This window comes from Balaenoptera ricei, chromosome 7 (genome assembly GCF_028023285.1).
Source record: "Balaenoptera ricei isolate mBalRic1 chromosome 7, mBalRic1.hap2, whole genome shotgun sequence".
NCBI classification, from domain to species: Eukaryota; Metazoa; Chordata; class Mammalia; order Artiodactyla; family Balaenopteridae; genus Balaenoptera; species Balaenoptera ricei.
Genome location: NC_082645.1, coordinates 30965438 through 30979444, shown reverse-complemented (window position 1 = coordinate 30979444; position 14007 = coordinate 30965438). Strand labels below are relative to the sequence as shown.

Here is a 14007-nt window from a genome sequence, read left to right as displayed (position 1 = left end):
AATAATCACCCAGATTCAAGGGAAATGGGCATAGACATCACCTCTAAATGGTAGAAATGTCTAAGAATTTGAGACCATGCCTTAAAATTGTCACATGTAGATAATAACAGAAAAATGTGTATAATATGAAATAAAGCAGTGTTAGCAATTGTTTTCAAAGAACCTATTTAAAATGGCATATTACTTATTTTTGATATTACTCATGCAATTCTATAATCCTCAAGGTTAGGAGGCATATAAGGGACATGAGACATTAGCAGTGCTAGTAGAACAGAATTGTGAATCGACAATTAAAACCCATATTCAATTCAAAAGTCTCTTATTAGGAGCTCAAGGGTTAAAAGAGACACCATTTAAAAGACTGAAATTTCTTAGAAGTGCATGTTTGAAAATATGGCTGGCCCTGCAGCACAAAACTCATACAGATTTTAAAATGATGCAATTAATTATCCATATGTTTCAAATATCGGTGTTTGTTATTACTTCCACAATATCACCCGTCATTTGGTTTACATTTTTCTTTACATTTAGGTGTTCTGAGTTGCAAATTTAGGTGGAGAATGTGGCTCACCCTTAAGAGAGCCCATCACCATATGTTTTGTTTGGGCATGAAAAGTGAGAATAATCTAAACCTTTGCCACTGAGAGAGGTAAAGGGTTCCCATCAATGGCCATTAAGGCTGAGTAATGGGGTTTTAAAGAGACAGCTTGTATTGTTGCTCTTTAGGAACCTCGACAGCAGTTGTGCTTTAGCTGCAGGTGCCATGATCCAGCAGTGAGGGTAGCTTTGGCTCCACTCAGGCCCTTGCCTGTGTCACCACTGTTTGAGCCCCCTCTATGGTGTGCATCTGTTACCAATTCTCTTTCAAAGAACATCTGCTGCCAGAAGAGGCAAGCTTTTAATATGCTGATTTATCATTGTCAGATACAGGGTTTCATTGCTTGCATTTGAATATTGTATTTAAGGTGCTTTTGTGATTACAGATGTTTTACATATAAATTGCTTTATATTAGAAATATCATTTTTTTCAGTATTTTTAAGGAAACTTCACATTCACGTGTTTTACATTTTAATATCATCTTTTGCATTGCTGAGCACGTGTGAATTGCTTTTTGTCTGTAATGGCAGTCGGTATGAGCAACAGCATCTGTGATTGTTGCTGCTTCAAAGGAGAAAATTAAGTGTGGATATAGCTCTTCTTTTCGATGGAGCCAGAATTTATTAATTACTAAGGGAAGCTTTGATTGTTATTTTATCCCCCAAAAGGACAGAATAGGTCACTACGTAAAAATAGCTTCCCACTCCATAACCTTTGCAAACTAGAAAACGGTGTCAAGTTTCACACTTTTCTCTCACTTGTTTCTGTAGTCTTAAAATAATCTGAAAATCTTTGGTACTGTATGGTCTTTGAAATAATAGCACCATCTACTGTCAGATCCCGAATTCATTCATCGTGTAAAGGAAAAAAATGAAGATGGAGGAGGTGCTCTGAGTCATTTAATAATATGGCACTACGTAAATACTATATAACTGAAAAATGGGAAAATTCTTACTTAAAATTAGAAAATAAGACTAATGTGGAGTTCGTCATATTAAATAAGCATTGTGAAATACTTTTTTTCAAGAAAATCCATACTACAGTATAAAAATTATAGATAAGGTAATGTCCTTATTATCATCACTGTCATTATAATTTTAGTTTCCCAGTTCCTTTAAGCTTATTTTATATTCATTTAGATGACAGTGAGGGGTGGGAGAGGTGGATTTAAAAAGAGCTATCTTTAAGAAGTCCCTACCTCTCAGCAATGCATTGCAATGAAAGCATAATTGCTTCCTTTCTGCGTGCAGAGCCAGCCAGCTCTTGAGAGCACCTCTCATAGTGGGAGTTGCTAGTAGGCCTGATTGTTCCCTGTCCTCAAATCCTTTCCCCAAAGGAGTAATGTCGTTTCATTAAAGAAACTCAACTGTCTGGGTAAAGGATCAGTGAAAATATGTCTCAGGGCTCTCATAAAAATAAGCTACTAGCTATTTCAAGAGCATAGTGTGAAATTCCGGACACCTTCCAACCCTCCTTCGTGCTGATTGCTTTCAGTGAGCGAGAGGCCAGTTGTCACTGTGCCTCCTGCACAGTTACTTCCTTAACCTCACAGCTCCCAGAGGACTGTTGTGCCTCCCACACATCTGTTGCAGACGGTACGTGGCTCTTCCTGCCTCTGGAACTGGCATCAAGTTATTCCATCTACAGCAGTACTTTTATGCTTTCCGTCCAGTTTACTATCTCTTTTCGAAATCAATTCAAAAGGTTTATTTTCTCTACGTGGCCTTCTGCTCCCTATCCTTCCCCCTTTCATTCTACTTTATTGTTTTTTTTTATTTCAAAGTGGAGCCTGAATTAAATTTCCTCCCTTTAAAAAATTTTTTATTTCCACAGTTTTTAATAACCAGTGGCCTGTGCCTAAAATGTGGAGAAAATATATATTCTCATGATTGATATTTCTTATTCTGGTCGATTTTTTTGAGATGCTACAAAATATAGTAAGTAGGAAATAAATGACATCATTAAAATGCCAACCATGATTCCATACTTAGTTACCAAATATATGTTAACTCTCTACTATCTGCCAAAATATATGAAACACAACCCATACCTTCAGAGGCTCTTACAATCAACTAAGTATTTCCTTATCCTCTTTTTTTTTTTTTTTAAAGGACTTTATTATCTGTTCATCTGCATTGTAGCAGCTAGATACTGGCCAATTATCAGTTTTCTACCTAATCTAACCTTATCTCAATTATTATTGTAAACTATAGTAAGGTAATATTTTCAGATATTAACTGTGTTTTTATTCACTGGGAAAATATGATGGCTTTTTTATGCACTATATATAGGCAGAGAGTGGATATAAATGGAAAACAATAATAGTAATAATAATAAAAAATAATTAATAATAACACATTCAACTGAGTTGCCAAGTACACTTTTTTTTTTAACTCATTGAAGAAAACAACAATCATGAAAGTCAATACATTCAATTCACAGGACTAGGGCTTTTCTTCTTCTTTTTTGTCTTCTAAATGAGGAAAAGGCATTTGAGAGTCAAGAAACCAAGATCCAAAAAAAACAGAGTTGTAAGATCATCAGTAGCAAGTGTATGTAATGATGATGCATGATAATTTAAGTGCTAGTTTCCCACTCAAATGGGGTAATAGATCATTTGCTCTGGGCAGGAAGGAGAAAATTGGAAAAGATGATATGGCTGGGATTCGAGTGAGGTGAGCAAGCCACTCAAATAGGGTGCAAAATTTAAGGGGTCACCAAAAAATCATTAATCAAGATGTCATATTTTAATGCAATTTTTTAATCAAAATTAATGCAAAAAATTCATCATGAATAAAATAGAAAAAAAAATTTTTTTTTATTATTTAAGACATTTATTAACAGGTGCTTGCAGTTTGTTGACTTTTTTAAAAAAATCAAGCTGTAAACTTTTATTACAAATTAAAAATGAGGTTCTTAAAAATCTCAACTTGACCAGATATGAAACAATTTAAAAACCTTTAAAGGTGTATTGAGAAAAACCAGGCTTTTTTTTTTTTTTTTTTAAAACAGTTTGTCATTACCAAAAAGAGATGTCTTTAGGTAAAAATAATAAAAACCCCATATGCTGCATAGATAATGCAGATCGTTCTAGTTATCTGGTCAACAGGCAAAAAGCAAGCACTTAAGGTCTTCAGCTCCAATCTTTTGTTCATTTCTTATTGCTGGAATTTCGTATTCATTTCTTCTTGTTGGATGACTAAACCGGATGATGGTAGAGATGGTAAGCCGGCATTTACTCAGCCCCGCCCTGCTCAGCCTCGGGAGCGGACGAATTCTCAGCTGGTGGATCGGCTGCTTTTGTCTCTTTGCCATCTTGTGGTTTAGGGTTTTCTGGGCATCTGCGTCGGTAATTGAAGTTGCGGCGGTACCGACGTTGAGGTGGCTGCTGACCTTGGGTCTCATCTCCTTGATTTTCCTTATCTTCTTCATTGCCGTCCTCTCTGGGCTGTCTTTGGCGAGGAGGGCCCTTGCGGAATCGTGGTCTATAACCCCGATACATATTGTCTCACTGGTCTACCTTGTTCTCCTGCACCCTGGTTGTCAGCAACCTCCATCACTTCTCCCTGCGCAGGAGGGTTGGAATACTGTGGTCGATGCCCATAGGCTCTCCGCACGCAGTAAGGTGGGCGCCTTCGCCTGCAGTAGGGCCGCCGCTGTTGGGCCTGGCCTTCAGGAGCACTCTCCGATCCCTCATTCTTTTCCCCACTCTCACTATTCTGGTAATTCTGCTGGTAATTGCGTGGAGGACCCTTGCGACGTGGATAGCGTCTATAATGGTTACGGTCTGCTGCGTATTTACTGCCTTGTACTGGAACTCCACCAGGGCCTGTAACATTTGCTGCCTCCGCACCCTTTTCTCCTTCAACAACATCAAACTCCACAGTCTCTTCATCTCCTACACTGCGAAGATACTTCCTGGGGTTATTCTTCTTTATGGCAGTCTGGTGTACAAATACATCTTCCTTGGTGTCATTCCTATTGATGAAACCATATCCGTTTCTTACATTGAACCATTTTACTGTTCCCAAAACCTTCGTTGCGATGACCTTCTTGTCCCCGCCGGCAGGCGTCGCCGATGTGAGGCCACCCGGGCCGCCGCTGCCCGTCGTGCCGGGCTTGGTGTCGGCAGCGCTGAGGGCGGGGGGGCGGTGGGCGGCTGCTGGGTCTTGGCCTCGCTGCTCACGGTTGCGGTGATGGTGACTGGGGCCGGCTGCGGCAGCTGCGGCTCCTCCCGGGATGTGATGGTAACTAGGCCCGCGGCGGTGGTGGGGCTGTTCAGGGCTCTCTGGGGTCCGCTGTCCGCTCCCGCTACCAATCGAACTCGAAAAATTTTAAATAAAGACAAAAACCCTGTGGGTGAATGAATGTCTCTGAAAGGACCACAAGTCATGACTCTATCCTAAGTGAGTCTCAGGGGAAGGATGAAACCATAGATGGGATTAGAGTGAACTGGGGAACAGTAAGCTTTTGCCTCACTCCCATCATAGACCAGGATACTGTAAGGGTTTTGGAGAAGCCATGCCTACATACAGGGCTAGTTTGTTGATTTCAAGGAAAGCCTCAAGTCCCTGACTACATCGTTGGAGAGAGTAAACAGCTAGGGGTTTTATGAGGTTCAGAAGGGCTGAGAAAGGCCAGATGAAACAAGGGTTCTGAGCCTGGAATAAGGAGAAGTTAGATGGGATGGCCCAAGTGACTGGCCATGTTATGAGACCACAGATTCAGACTCAGCAGAAGCCCAAGCTGATGAAAACACAATGGAAGAAAATCAAACCTCAATGAATACCATCAGAGTAAGGCAGAAAGGCATGCCAACAATACCTAAGATACCTGTAAATTTCCCCAGCACCTCAGGAGTAAAACCACCTTGCCAAAAAGGAAGAAAAAAAGAGCTGTGCGTTTGACTCAGTTGTTACTGTCGGTGGTGGAACATGCCACTTCAGAATATACCTCTTTGACATAAGAATTATTTTGAGCTGATTATTTTGAGAAAGAGCAGACACAGGAGAAGCTCTGAAAACAAAGTAGAAGTTACCCTTTTATGGGGGAAATTTACATTCATAAAGGAAATCTCTATTTGTAAGGTTATCTCCCTCTCTGAACCTGGAAGAGGAGAATGACAAAATCAAGAGAAACTCTTATGGATGGAGGTGTAAACTTAAATCTGCATAACAAATCTTACACTTGTTTAGCATACTTTTTTTCTGGTCTCCCCACAATAACTGGCCACTCCCACACCCACTATTTTGTCTTTAGTTGAAGATTGTATTTAAGCCTGAATTCTAAGCCACTTCTGAGAGTTACACATTTTTCTCTAGGTATCTTCCACATATACATGAGGTACACATGTTAATTCATTTATGTTTGTCTTTCTCTTATTAATCTTTTTGTTGTGGGGTTCCCAGCTGAGAACTTAGAAGGCTGGAGGAAAAGTTATTTTTTCTTACTTGACATTACCCAAAAGAGACTGAATTTTAATTGCAAGTGACTTGGAATAGAAATGGGGTTTTAAAAGCTAAATTTAGTTTTAGAAAATCTAAAACATAATAATTCTATTTGAATTTAGTAACTCAAAAATGTGTTCCTCAGAATATCAGCATCACCTGCATCATTCTTAGAAATGTGGAATCTTGAGTGCCTCACTAAGTCTACCAAGAAGAATCTGCATTTTAGCCATGTCCGTACTGTGAGGGGAGAAAAAAGCATTCTACTAACAGAAGACCCCTCCATACTAATGTAGAAATTATATATATATATATATATATATAGAGAGAGAGAGAGAGAGAGAGAGAGAGAGGGAGGGAGAGAGAGGACATCATTTTAATATTGGGTAAGCATTATGAGAGGCCTATGCAGGTAAGGTAATATGTATAGCAGAGAAAAACTAATTTTCCCTTCACCCTTCTAGGTTCTTGGCTGAGACTCCCCTGTATTGAAAGACAGATTAACAAAAGAAAAATAAGCAGGAATTTAATAATATATATACCTCGGTTATACATAGGACATACACAGGAAAAATGAGTAGAATCCCAGAAATGGCCAAAGCCACCACCTTAAATACCATCTTCAGCTAAAAACAAAAGAAAGTGTTGGGGGTTGGGCAGGGAAGCCAGTTAAGGGATGTTAGCAGGAAAAACAGAGTAAACAGGTAAAGGTAAGCTTTGTTACACAGATTTAAGTCCATGCCTTCTCCACTGAGAGAAGTAACTCTTGATTTAGTCCTTCTTTTCTTCCTGGTACAGAGAGGGAGACACCCTTAAAATAAAGATTGCCCTTATAAATGTAAATTTCTTTATTTAGTTTTTTTAATTTTTATTGATGTATAGTTGCTTTACAATGTTGTTTTAGTTTCTACTGTACAGCAAAGAGAATTAGCTATATGTATACATATATCCCCTCTTTTTTTGGATTCCCTTCCCATTTAGGTCACCACAGAGCATTAAGTAGAGTTCCCTGAGCTATGTAGTAGTTTCTCATTAGTTATCTATTTTATTTATAGTATCAGTAGTGTATATATATCAATCCCAATCTCCCAATTCATCCCACCCCTCTTTCCCCCCTTGGTGTGTAAATGCCTTTGTAAAAGGTAACTTCTACTCTGTTTTCAGAGATTTTCTTCTTTCTACTTTTCCTCAAAAATAATCAACTCAAAATAATCCTTATTCCAAAGAAGCATATTTTGGGGTGGCATATTCTGCTACCTTTCATATGAAAGTGACTACAAAATCTGGACAGAATTTCACACAAATTTATATAAAAAGCAGAAGAGAGAACAATTAAAACTTCTCTTACTCCCTTGAGAGACAAGAGGACAATCTTTGTGATTATGGCGCCTGTGCCCATGAGAGACCCCTGAGTTAAATCTGTAGGTAAATGTTCACAATTCTCAAGGGTCAGAAGACCAGGCACTTGAATTGTATAATCCAAACATCAAGCCTTTTTATCAGACCTCTTACATTTTCAAAGAGACACTCTAAGGCAGTGGACTCCTTTCTTAAACAAAAATTATTTTTCCCTATGCTACACAGTTGATGTTCATACTCACATTTGAAAAGCATTATGTTACAACAGCAACCTAGATTAATACCCAAGTCTGTGGTTACAAATATAAGTCTAATGGTCCAATTGTCTTTCTTCCTTGACTTCTGGGAGGTTTCCAATGACATCAGTAAGACAGTGATCTACAACTGGGTAAACAAACTTTTTGTGAAGGTCCAAATAGTAAATATTTTAGGCCACACAGTCTGTTTTACAACTACTCAGCTGTGCTGCGGCAGCACAAAAGTACCCAAGGGAATGAGCACAGTTATATTCCAATAAAACTTTATTTACAACAACAGGCAGCATGACAGATTTGGCCATAGTTTTCCAAATTTTGTTCCAGAATGTTCTGTGGAATTGTTCTTCCAAGTATAAGGCAGTGGTAGCTAATGAACAGGGTTGTCTCTCCTCTAGAATTATTTCTTCATAATTCTTAAATTCTCTAGCAGTCTTTTGGCACATGGCCTCTACTAGCATAGAGTCACTCATCTCTGGGTTGTGCAGTCTTAGCACACACACAAACAAGGATGTGGCTTTGCTCTTCTCAACTCCAGATTATAACACATTAAAACATTTAAAATGCCCTTTTACTTATGCTGCTAATGAAAGTCCTTGCTGTCAGCTTCTTACATGTTACAGATGGATGTGTGGCATCCTTAAAATCAATATAGAAATATTTCATAGGTTAAGTACAGTGTGCCAATTGTATAACATTTGAAAAATAAGAGCTTAACAACATTAAATAATAAAGTAATAGTACTTGTAGTATCTTTCGAATATATAATGATTTCATATCTGTCTCTCCTTTGTTCCTTTGTCCTTTGATTGTTAAACAGTTGGGTCAGGTAGATAGGAAAATATTTCTGGGATTTTGAAAAATTAAATGAGATGGTCAAGGTCACAAAGCAAATAAAAGTTGGGCCTTGGCTTAAACCCATGTTCCTACTTCCTATCCTAGTCAACTTTTCACAACAACATAATGTCTTCAGCTAGTAATAGGACTATATATTTATATGGTTGATAAAATCTGTAGTTAAAAACCACAATAGTCTACTAAAAATCTCCTCAAATTCATTAGTAACCTAGACAGAACTGTTACATGTGTTTCTATTTTCTTTTATCTCACCTTATCTCATGGCACATTTCCTTTCTACAGAAAAAATTTAAATTTGTTTTCAAGGATCTGTTATGCACATTTTATTTTTATAAAAATATAACAGATTATCAATTGGTCGATAAGCTTCTCCCTTTGAGTAAGTTGTATTCTTTGAAATATTCACAAATGAGTTAATTTACCCAGTGAAGTTGAGAACAAACATTAGTCTTGCACATCCCTTAAAGATGTATTTGATCTCTAATATTCACACCCACCTATTGGAGATCATCTGCTCTAATTACCTGGTTCTTCTCTGAGCAAATATTAATTGCATCTGAAAGTACATATTATTGAGCTTTAAATTCTATTAGCAGGGTCTAAATTTTTATCTGTGTTCTCTTTCTCTTTCTTTTACTGCCCTATATATCTTTGGAAGATATTTAATGAAGTTAAGAGACAGAGACTTTTAAATTTTTGACATGATAATCTTCCTTCAGGAATTGGGAAGTCTTTCAGGCACAGTGGTAAATATGGATAAGGTATGCAAAGAATGAGAGGGGTCTCTCTTATTATCTTGCTTCCTTCTCCCCAAAATACTCAGTTCTTTCAGAAAAAGAACATGTAGGTACTGAAAAATGACATTATAATGCAGTTCTTTCTTGTTAGCACTAGTGTGATTCTTTTGATACTTGCATGTAAAAGTCTCCCAACATGTTTATGCTATAATGAATGGAAATGTATTCCCTCAAAAACCTTTTAACTTTCTACTTAATAGGGGGATTCAAAAGGAAAGTGAAAACTGAAAAAGACTGGAAACAGTAAACTAGAATTACAGGCACAGGTACACAGTTCTTATGTGTATAATGGACTTAGGTTTTATCTCTGAAATGATTCAGGTTCTCTGTATTGACTACTCAATTTTTTTCTTTATGTATTTTCGTCTTGTTGCAGAAAAGATATGAGTCATCTAACAATCAGAACATGAATAATAAAATGTTGGCAAAAATAAGAAAGAAGCAAGAATCAGAAACAGGGGAAATATAAATAGAAATAGATAGTTATCACTGGGTAGAGTTGATAAGAGGAGCAGGAGGAAGAAAAAGGAGTGGCAGAGAACCAACTAAATCCATGCCCTCAGGCCCTGTGGTCCTTGAACTTGTGATCATTGAACCTGAAGTTAGACTCATGTTTACTAACAACTAAAGTAAAAAGCAATATAGCTGTGATTATTGTAGAGCAGAACTACATCATTCTGTAGGTGATCAAAGCTGCATTATTGAAACAGGAGGGAAGGGGGCAGGGCACAACCTTTAAAAGAATGACATAGCCATAGTACATGACAAAAACTAATTAGAACCAACTGGGTCCAAGATGGCGGAAGATTCAACTTCCAGTAGACCTTGAGCCTCATTATACACTCATTGTAGTATATTAGCTAAGTGACACACCCACCAGTGCCATGACAGTTCTGAAGCTAACCATAAAAGATCAAAAAATGGGTGGTGGCCCAATTCCTGGAAATCCACGCCCCTTCCCCAAAATAATTCCACTCATTAGCCTATGAAATTACCCAGCCCATAAAAACTAACCACGCCATATTTTGGGGCTGTCTCTCGCCTTCTGAGATGGCCCACACTCTGTCTGTGGAGGGTGTTTCTCTCTAGATAAATCTGATTCTTACCTATCACTTCGTCTCTGAATTCTTTTGCAACAAAGAAAGAACCTTAAATTCACCAGGAACATTATGACACTAAGATCTAAAAGCAAAAACAAGTTACCTTAATATTTGCACTCAATTATGTCCCCCAAAATCCATATGTTGAAGTCCTATCCCCTGGTGTGACTGCATTTGAAGATAGAAACTTTAAAGAGATCGCTAAGATTAAATGAGGTCATAAGGATGGAACCCTAATCCAACAGGATTGGTGTTCTTTTAAGAGAGAGTAAGAGACAACAGGAATGTATGAACACAGAGAAAAGGCCATGTGAGGATGAAACTGAGCAAGACCCTGTGGGGCCCTCCTGAGTACAAAAGCCTTTCCATGTCCCTTGTTTCTTGTTTGTAGGAAAAAGGCTTCAGCCCCATAGAGCTTCCCTCAGTTCCAAAGGGCAGATTCAAACATTTGCTAATTAGAGAAGAGAGGGAATGCAGAAACAAAGGGAAGCCAGTCAAGAAACAATAGTGCAGCGATGGGGCAGGGTCCTGGTTCCTCCTTGGGGATGTGAATAGCAATTTTCACATACTGAAGAGCTGGGGCCCCCACCCAGGTGGAGGATGGTAACATCAGGCTGAGCATAAGCCCTTGACCCCAGACTGCTCAGAACCAGAAGGCAGATGATTGAGATTCCTGGAACACCACCCTGTCACTTCACCACCAACCAGTCAGAAGAAAGTCACACATCCAGCTGCCCTTCCCCCAAATTTGCTTTTAAAAGCTCTTTCCTGACACCCATCAGGGAGTGTGGGGGTTTTTGAGCATAAGCCACCCATTCTCCTTGCTTGGCCCTTGCGATAAACCTTTCTTTGCTCCAAACTCTGACGTTTCGATTTGTTTGGCCTCACTGTGCATGGGGCACACAAGCTTGGGTTCGACAAAATAGACTCTGTGAGAAGGTAGCTGCCTATGTGCCAAGAAGAGAGTCCTGATCAGGAGCCAATGCTGCCTGCCTTGATCTTGGACTTCCAGCCTCAGAACTGGTAGAAAATAAATTTCTGTTGTTTAAGACACCCAGTCTGTGGTATTCTATTATGGCAGCCCTCACTGACTAATACACTTAGAGACAGCAATATGAGCAATGTGGTAAATGAGTTCTCAGTTAGCATTTCTATACATCAAATAGTAATATTTTTCAAGTGATAGATTACTGGGATTCTTTTATAAAAGCTAAGGATAACACATTAAAAGGCCACTTATAGGAGACTGTTTTGCATGAATCCAAGTAAATATAATCTCATATAAGGTTTTTTTGCTCTAACTCCACCTAAGGATAGAATTTGGAGAAAAAAAGTAAACGATGTAAGAGCATAACCTCCAGATAGATAGATAGATAGATAGATAAAGGTTAAACAGATGGATAGATTTAAAAATGTAAATTTTCTTGATCTAGCTTTGCATACATGGATATTTCATTTTTATATCATTTAAAATGGTATTTATTTAAATAATATTATATAATGTAATAATATTTTATTAATAATATTATTTAGTGACAATATTTTATCAACTTTCTGAGGAACTGCCAAACCCTTTTCCAAAGTGGCTGTACCATTTTAAATTCCCATCAGCAGTGTATGAAGGCTCCAGTTTTGATTCCACTCCCAAGTATCTAGCCCCCCAAAATGAAGATATATGTCCACACAAAAACTTGTACAATAATGTTCATAGCAGCATTGTTAATAATAGCCAAAAAGTGGGAACAACTTATGTCTATCAACTGATAAATGGAAAAGCAAGATGTAATATATCCATACAATGGAATAATATTCATTAATAAAAAGGATGGAGTACTGATTAATGATCCAACATGGATGAATCTTGAAGACATTATGCTAAGTGAAAGAAGCTAGACACAAAATTCACCTGTTATATTTGAAATGTCCAGATTTGGGGCAAATTTGTGGAGACAGAGTGCAAATTAGTGGCTACTGAGGGCTGGGGCAGATGTAGGGAAATAATGAGAATTGACTTCTTATGGGACAGAGTTCTTTTTGTGGGGAGGAGGAAAGGCAAACATATTCTAAAATTGACTGAGGTGATGGTTGCACAACACTATAAATATACTAAAAAACATTGAGTTATACAGTTTTAAATGGGAGAATTTTATGGTATGTGAATTATATCTCAATAAAACTTAATCTTTAAAAATAATGTGATACAGAATATCTGAAAAATTCACATTAAAAATTGGCTGTAATTTCAACAAGACACAATCACTGTATATATTTAGTCTCATTTTTGCTTATGTAGGGTTACTTTTTTAAAAAATTAGATTATAATACACTGTAAAATAGTAAGAAGTACCCAATATATATATTGATATTCGTCCCCAGTTCCCAACACAGAGCTCCTAAAATCTTTGTAAATTTCTAAGGGGTAAGAACACTAGGAACACTCTTATTCTAATATCTGTCTTTGACCCCATCCCTGACACAGGGCTTCTAAAACCCTTGTAAAATGCTAAGTGATAAGAGCACTAGGAGCATCTTTTGTTATAAAGAGGCCCCTCTGGGTGGGCTCCTGGATGGCTTCTGGATGGGAGCTTGTCACCAAAAAGACCAAGCCATGATTAGAAGCTTGGGATTTTCAGTCTCCCCTACCCTAATTCTTCAGGGAGAGGAGAGAGGCTGGAAAAGAAATTAATAATTGATCATGCCTATGTGAGGAAGCCTCCATAAAATCCGAATAGTATGGGGTTCAAGGAGCTTCCAGATTGGTCAACACATCACACCAGGAGGGTGATTTGCTCCAACTCACAACCAACTCCACTGGGCAGAAGCTCCTGGGCTCAGGACCCTCCTAGACCTCACCATATATATCTCTTCATCTGACTGTTCACCTGTATCCTTTATCATATCCTTTAATAAACCAGTTAATGTAAGTGTTTCTCTGAGTCCTGTGAGCCGCTCTCTAGCAAATAATCAAATCCAAGGAGGAGGAGGTCATGGGAACCTCCAATTCATAGCCAGTCAGACAGAAGTTGTGGGTAACCTGAACACCTACTGCTTGCAATGGGCGTCTGAAGTGAGGGTGGGCAGTCTCTTGGGACTGAGCCCTTAATCTGTGGTATCAGACACTCTCTCTGGATGTCACAATTGAATTAAATTGTAGGACACCCAGTTGGTGTCATGGAGAATTGCTTGGTGTGGGGAAAAGTCTCCACATACTTGATGACTGGAAGCAAAGTGTTTTATGTAAGTAGTAAAGGAGACTTACAGGGAAGACAGAGGTAGTAGGAAAGAGCTGGGTTTTTTCCTACACAGGAGATAGATAAAGCTGAGTACTTTAAAACATATGCAAAACATTTTTAGCTTTTCTTTTTTTTTTCTTTTAGAAAAGAACCATGATAATTTCTTATACCACTAACCATTCTTCTGCAGGAATTCATGGTGAATTCTTCAAAGACATGACAGAATCATCTAGAAGGCCAGCAATTCATACTGGCTCTTCACATTAAGAACTCCCTTTATTCTCCCTACTCTGGGAATCCTGTTATTGTGAGCTATGATTATTAATGGAAGTGTCAGATCCTTTGTGTGTACTTGGTTAGA

General features: G+C 38.2%; 1 pseudogene; it reads right to left on the bottom strand.

Moving 5' to 3' along the window:
* Positions 1-3498: 3498 nt before the first annotated feature.
* LOC132368421 (Y-box-binding protein 1-like) lies at positions 3499-4991 on the bottom strand (annotated as a pseudogene).
* Positions 4992-14007: the final 9016 nt, after the last annotated feature.